Raw genomic sequence first — 6424 nt, 5'->3', positions numbered from 1 at the left:
CTCCTTCTTCTTTATCTTCTTCTCCTTCCATCTCTCCTTCTCTTTATATTTCATTACAAAGTTCTCTTAAATTATTTTCAGTTTTCTCCTAACCTGTTTTATTATTATTATTATTATTATCATCATCATTATCATTTCTTCCTTTTATCATTAATAAAACATCTTTGCTTCATATTATCTAAATTTTGCTAGTCCGAAAATAAATGAACATATAAGAATGACACAAGAATCATGAATTCAAATAAAAATACGGTCAATTATATATTTTTTCATCTTTTTATTCATTCATCTTTTAAAAATCTCGAAACAAGGGCTTTGTTCATTATTCATCTTTATTCACCGAGAGATCAAAGAGGTAATTATATCCCGTTAGTGTTGGAGTTTTCGAAAAAAAAAAAAAAAAAAAAAATATGGTGCCCTGAATCAATCTATTGATCAGTTGTGTTATTAAGTGATTTTTGCTATTCTCTCTCCTCCTTTCTCTTTCCCTTCTTTTTTTTTTTATCCCTTCTTCTTCTTTCGTTTTTTATTTGTTTTTGTTTTTCTTCTTTCTGTTTTTTCTTCTATTCTTTTTTTTTCTCTTTCTTTCTTTTTTTTTCTTTTTTTTTCTTTTTTTGTTTCCTCTTTCTGTCTCTCTGTCTCCCTTCTTTGTTTTCCTTTCTTCTTCTTCTCTTTTCCTCTCGCATTATTCCATTCTGTCTCTCTTCTCTTTATTTTCTCTCTCTCACTCACTCTTTCTCTTCCTCTTCTCTCTCTCTCTCTCTCTCTCTCTCTCTCTCTCTCTCTCTCTCTCTCTCTCTCTCTCTCTCTCTCTCTCTCTCTCTCTCTCTCTCTCTCTCTCTCTCTCTCTCCTCATCTTTTCTCTTTCTTCTACCTTTTCTTCTCCTACCCTTCTTTCCCTTTCCCCTTCTTCACCCTTTCCCGCCACCCTTCTCTTCCACCTCTACTTATGAATAACACCGATGCATAACACCATGACACACCTTGTTCACTTTGTTCATCGTATGTTCAGTCTCGGAACAGCCTGAGAAATAATCACTCGAGAGAGAGAGCAGATTTTGGCACCCTGATTGGCACTCCATATGCCTAACTTTAAGTGCCAGATATTGACTCAGCTTCGAGGGTAGTAGGGGGGAAGGGGGAAGGGGGGAGGGGGAGGGGAGAGGGGAGAGGAGATGGAAGGAAGGGACAGAGGGAGAGAGGGGTGGGAAGGGGAGGGAGGAAAGAGGGGAGAAGATAAGAGGGGGAGAGAAGGGGAAGAGAGAGTGAGGGGTGAAAGGGGGTGAGGGGAGAGAAGATGGAAGGAAGGGACAGAGGGAGGGAGGAGTGGGAAGGGAAGGGGAGAAGAGGGGAGAAGATAAGAGGGGGAAAGACGGGGAAGAGAGAGTGAGGGGTGAAAAGTGAAAAGGGGGAGAGGGGAGAGGAGATGGAAGGAAGAGACTGATGGAGGGAGGGGTAGGAAGAGAAAAAAGGGGAAAGTGGAAAGGAAAAGGGTAAGGGAGGAACCGAGAAGAAAGAGAGAGAAGAAGATTAAAAGAGGGAAGGATAAAGGGAGCAAAGGAGGGAAGCAGGTGCAATGGAGGGGAAAAGCGAGAGAGAGAAATGAAGGGGAAAGAGGAATTGGGGAAAAGGAAGAGGCGAAGGAATGAAGAGGAGAAAGGTAAGAAAGGGAAAATGAAAGAGGAAAGGAAGAGAGAGGGAGGTAGAGAGAGAATAGGGGCTAGGAAAAAGGGATGGAGGGAGAAAGAGACTAAAATACAGGGTAAAAAAAATAGAGAGGGAATAAGGATAAAGAAGAGAAGAAAAACGAGAATTAGAGATTGAGAGGAAAATAGGAGGGGAAGAGGGATGGAGGCGAGGAGAGGAGCGGTCGAGGGGTATGTAAGTCGAGAGGTAGGTAGGTCGAGAGGTAGGTAGGTCGAGGGACAGGTAGGTCGAGAGGTAGGTAGGTCGAGAGGTAGGTAGGTCGAGGGGCAGGTAGGTCGAGAGGTAGGTAGGTCGAGAAGTAGGTAGGTCGAGGGGTAGGTAGACCGAGGAGCAGGTAGGTCGAGAGTTAGGTAGGTCGAGAGGTAGGTAGGTCAAGGGTAGGTAGGTCGAGGGGCAGGTAGGTCGAGGGATAGATAGGTCGAGGGGCAGGTAGGTCGAGGGATAGATAGGTCGAGGGGCAGGTAGGTCGAGGGATAGATAGGTCGGGGGATAGATAGGTCGAGGGGCAGGTAGGTAGAGGGATAGATAGGTCGAGGGGCAGGTAGGTCGAGGGGCAGGTAGATCGAGGGATAGATAGGTCGAGAGATAGATAAGTCGCGAGGAAGGTAAGTCGGGAGGTAGGTAGGTCGAGGGACAGGTAGGTCGAGGGATAGATAGGTCGAGGGGCAGGTAAGTCGAGGGATAGATAAGTCGAGGGGCAGGTAGATCAAGGGATCTTTCCTCTTACCCATCACCGTCTTTGATGTTGCTGTCGATTGATGATTCATGCTCGACGTTCAAAAGCACTTGCAAGATTCAATTAGGTGCTTTATATAGAACCTGCGAGGCTAGTTATATCTGCGTGCTTTTCTCTCGTCAGACGTGTGTGCGTGTGTGTGTGTGTATGTGTGTGTGTGTATATGTGCGTGTGTGTGTGTGCGTGTGTGTGTGCGTGTGTGTGTGTGCGTGTGTTTGTGTCTGTGTCTGAGTGTATGTGTGGGCGTTCGTGTCTGTGTATACAATATGTTCTAACTAACCATACTACTATACATAACACAAAATAAATAGAAGACTATCCAAATAGATATTTCCCCCCCAAATAAAAGATAAAATGCAAAATAGAAAGATACAAGCAGAGGCAAAACCAATATGAACTTCTCACATCACACCGATATGAATGCTTGTCCTCCCATTTCGTTCATGAGCGGTTGCCATGTACCTAATTGTTTACGTGACAGAGAGGCGGAAAGAGAGAGAAAGGGAGAGGGAAAGAGTTAGAGAGAGAGGAGGGGTGGGGTGAGAGAAAGATATTATGAAAGAACAGCGAGAGAAGGGAGAGTGAAAGAGAGAGAAAAAGAAAGAAAAGAGAGGAAAAAGAAAGAAAAATAGAGACAAAGAAGAAAGCGAGAGAAAGAGAGAGAGAGAGAGAGAGAGAGAGAGAGAGAGAGAGACAGACAGATTAATAGAAAAAATATGGTTTTCAATAAATCCTAATGCTAACTCCACCACTACACCCTTAATCCCATCTTTTCTTTATTTATCAATTTATTTATCTTTGTGTTATTATATAAGCATTGATCTATTGATTCTATATTTACTTATTTATTCATTTATTGATATCATGAGACTGTGGATATTTTGGATGATGATTCAATTAAGTTTATGTAGACTCATTCTCCGTTTTCTTTTCATTCTCGTTTTCTTTTGTTTTCCGTTTTCTTTTCTATTCGTTTTTATTCTGTTTTCCGATCTTTCCTTTTTCGATTTATATTTTTTCCTATTTTATTTATTTTCCCCTTTTCTTTAATTTTCCGTTTTCTTTTTTTTCCCGTTTTATTTTTGTCGCGTTCCTTTCATTTATTTTTCAGTTTCGTTTTAATTTATTTTCGATTTTCTTTCAATTTTCCTTTGATCTTCTTTTCCGTTTTATTTCATTTTCCGTTTTCTCTTCTTTTCCGTTTTCTATTCTTTCCGTTTTCTTTTCATTTCCTTTTTTCTTAACTATTGTCCATTCATCCTTTGGACTCGAACTGGCGAGATTCCAGTTCCAAGGAATGGGAGGGGGGGATGGTAGGGGGAAGAGGGTTCCAATTCCAGAGATGGAGGAGAAAGGGTGGGGGGGGGAGGCGAGGGGGGGAGAGGGGGTAAAGAGGGATTCGTAAGATGGGGGAGGGAGGGGGAGGGAGTGTTGGGTGGGGAATGAGAGGAGGAGGTAAGGATTACAGTACCATAGATGGGGGGAGGGGGGGAGAAGAGGAGGGAGGGGGGGAGAGAGAAGGTGGAAGATGGGGGGGGGGGCGGAGAAAGGGGAAGATGGACGAGAGTTGAAGGAGAGGAGTAAACTGGTTATTTCAATTCCAGATGAGAGAGAGGGAGAGAGATACAAAGAGATAAAAAATAGAGAGAGAGAGAAAGAGAAAGAGAGAGATAAAGAGATACAGAGAGAGAGAGAGATATAAAAAGAAAGAAAGAGAAAGAGACATAAAAAGAGAGAGAGAGAAAGAAAAAGAAAAAGAGACAGAGAGAAAGAGAAAGAAAAAGAGAGACAAAAAGAGAAAGAAAAAGAGAGAGAGAGAGAGAGAGAGAGAAAGGAAAAGAGAGAGAGAGAGACAAAGAGAAAGAAAAAAAAATAGAGAGAGAGGGGGGAGTTGGGTATTCCAATTCCAAAAAATGGGAACAACGAAGGGAGGAGATGGAGTGAAGGCTGGATTCCACAAATAGAGGAGGGGAGGAGGGGGACGTAGGGGGGAGGGGGTCCAATTCCGGAAATAGGGTGGAAAGAAGGGGGAAAGGTAGAGGAAGGAGGAAGAGAAGAGAAGAGGAATAGGGGAGTGGGGAAGGTGGATAGAATAGGAGGAGAGAGTGAAGGGAAAAGGGAATAGGGGGAGAAAGAGAAGAAGAAGGAATGAGAGAGGAAGAAGACGAAGAAGAAGAAGAAGAACGAAAAGAGAAGAGAAGATAGAAGAGTAAGAAGGGAGTGAAAGGGTGGAGGCGAATGGGAGATGGGGATAGGGTTAGGGAAGGGAAGGGGGGGGAAGGAGGGGAAGAGGGTAAGAATCCATGGCAACGAGTCTCCTCCTACTCCTCCTCCCCCCCACCCCCCCTCCCCCTCCCTCCCCCATTATGCCGTTGCAGTATTTGGCTCTCCTCCGCTGCAGGCACGTGACGTCAGAACACCTGCAAGCTTACGTTGAGGGGGGGGAGGGGGAGGGGGGAGGGGGAGGAGAAGAACTCAAAGAACGTCGACTGAAAGAACAGATGCCGGGCGTTCTTGTTATTGCTCTTGTTGCTGTTGTTGTTGTTGATGTTGTTGTTGCTATTGTGGTTGTTTGTTGCAAGGACATTCTTAGTTTGTTTGTTTGAGGAGAGGAGATAAGCTGCGTTTTTTTTTTCTTGTTGTTGTGGTAATGGTGTTGGTTGTAATGGCATTCTTGGTTGTTTTTGTTGTTTTTGTTGATTTGTTTTGTTCTTGGTGGTTGTTGCAATGGCATTTTTTTGTGTGTTTGTTTGTTTACGAAGAAGATATGAACTGTCTTTGTTTTTGTTTTTGGTTGCTTTAATATTCTTCTTCCATCCGTTGTTGTTGTTAATTGCAATGGTATCGTTGTTGTTGTTGATTTTCTTTATTTGTTACAATGACATTCTTTTTTGTTGCTGTTGTATTTTGGTTGTAAAAAACTGTTGTTAATATTTTTTTCTCATTGGTGGAGGATCACCAATAAAGGTAAATTTCAATCATTGTAATAATAATAATGATGATAATGATACTGACAATGATAATAATGATGATGATGATAATCAGAATAAGGATAATGATAATAATAATTATCATCATCACAATAATCATGATAAATGATAAAGATAATGATGAAAATAATCATAATTTTGATGATGATAATTATGATAATGATCATATCAATTATGATAATGATAAGAATAAGGATGATAATGATGATAATGATAATGATAATAGCATTAATAATGATAATAATCATAACAATGCTACTACTACTATTGATAATGATGATAATGATAATAATAATGATTGTTACAGTAATATTAATAATAATCATATTAAAATGATGGTAATGATAATGAATTTGATAATGGATGTAATTATAACAACAACAGCAGCAACAATGATAATGTTGATTATGATAATAATGATGATGACAATAATTATAGTAATGATTGTGATAATAATGCTAATGCTAATAATGAGAGATATGATGGGATTAATAATAGTGATGACAGTAACACTAATAATAATGATAATGATATTAGTAACGAAAAAAATAATAAAGGTAATGCTAACAATCATATCAATATTATATATATACATATATATACATATATATACATATATATATATATATATATATATATATATATATATATATATATATACACACACACACACATAAAAACACACACCACACCACACACACAAACACACTCACACACCACGCCACACACACACACGCACATAGATGTATAATATAAATATATATATATTATATATATATAAATATATATTATATATATTTATATATATATATATAATACTATATTATGTATATATACATACAGATTTATATTAATATATATATATATATATATATATATATATAATAATATATATACGTATAGATATAATATTTAAATATATACATACTAAATTTATATATATATATATATATATATATATATATTATATATATATATATATTATATATAT

The sequence above is a fragment of the Penaeus japonicus genome, unplaced genomic scaffold, assembly GCF_977035675.1.
Source record: "Penaeus japonicus unplaced genomic scaffold, GWHDUDI00000001_assembly GWHDUDI00000039, whole genome shotgun sequence".
NCBI classification, from domain to species: Eukaryota; Metazoa; Arthropoda; class Malacostraca; order Decapoda; family Penaeidae; genus Penaeus; species Penaeus japonicus.
The sequence above is the reverse complement of the archived record's forward strand: the minus strand, read 5'-3'. Positions refer to the sequence as shown.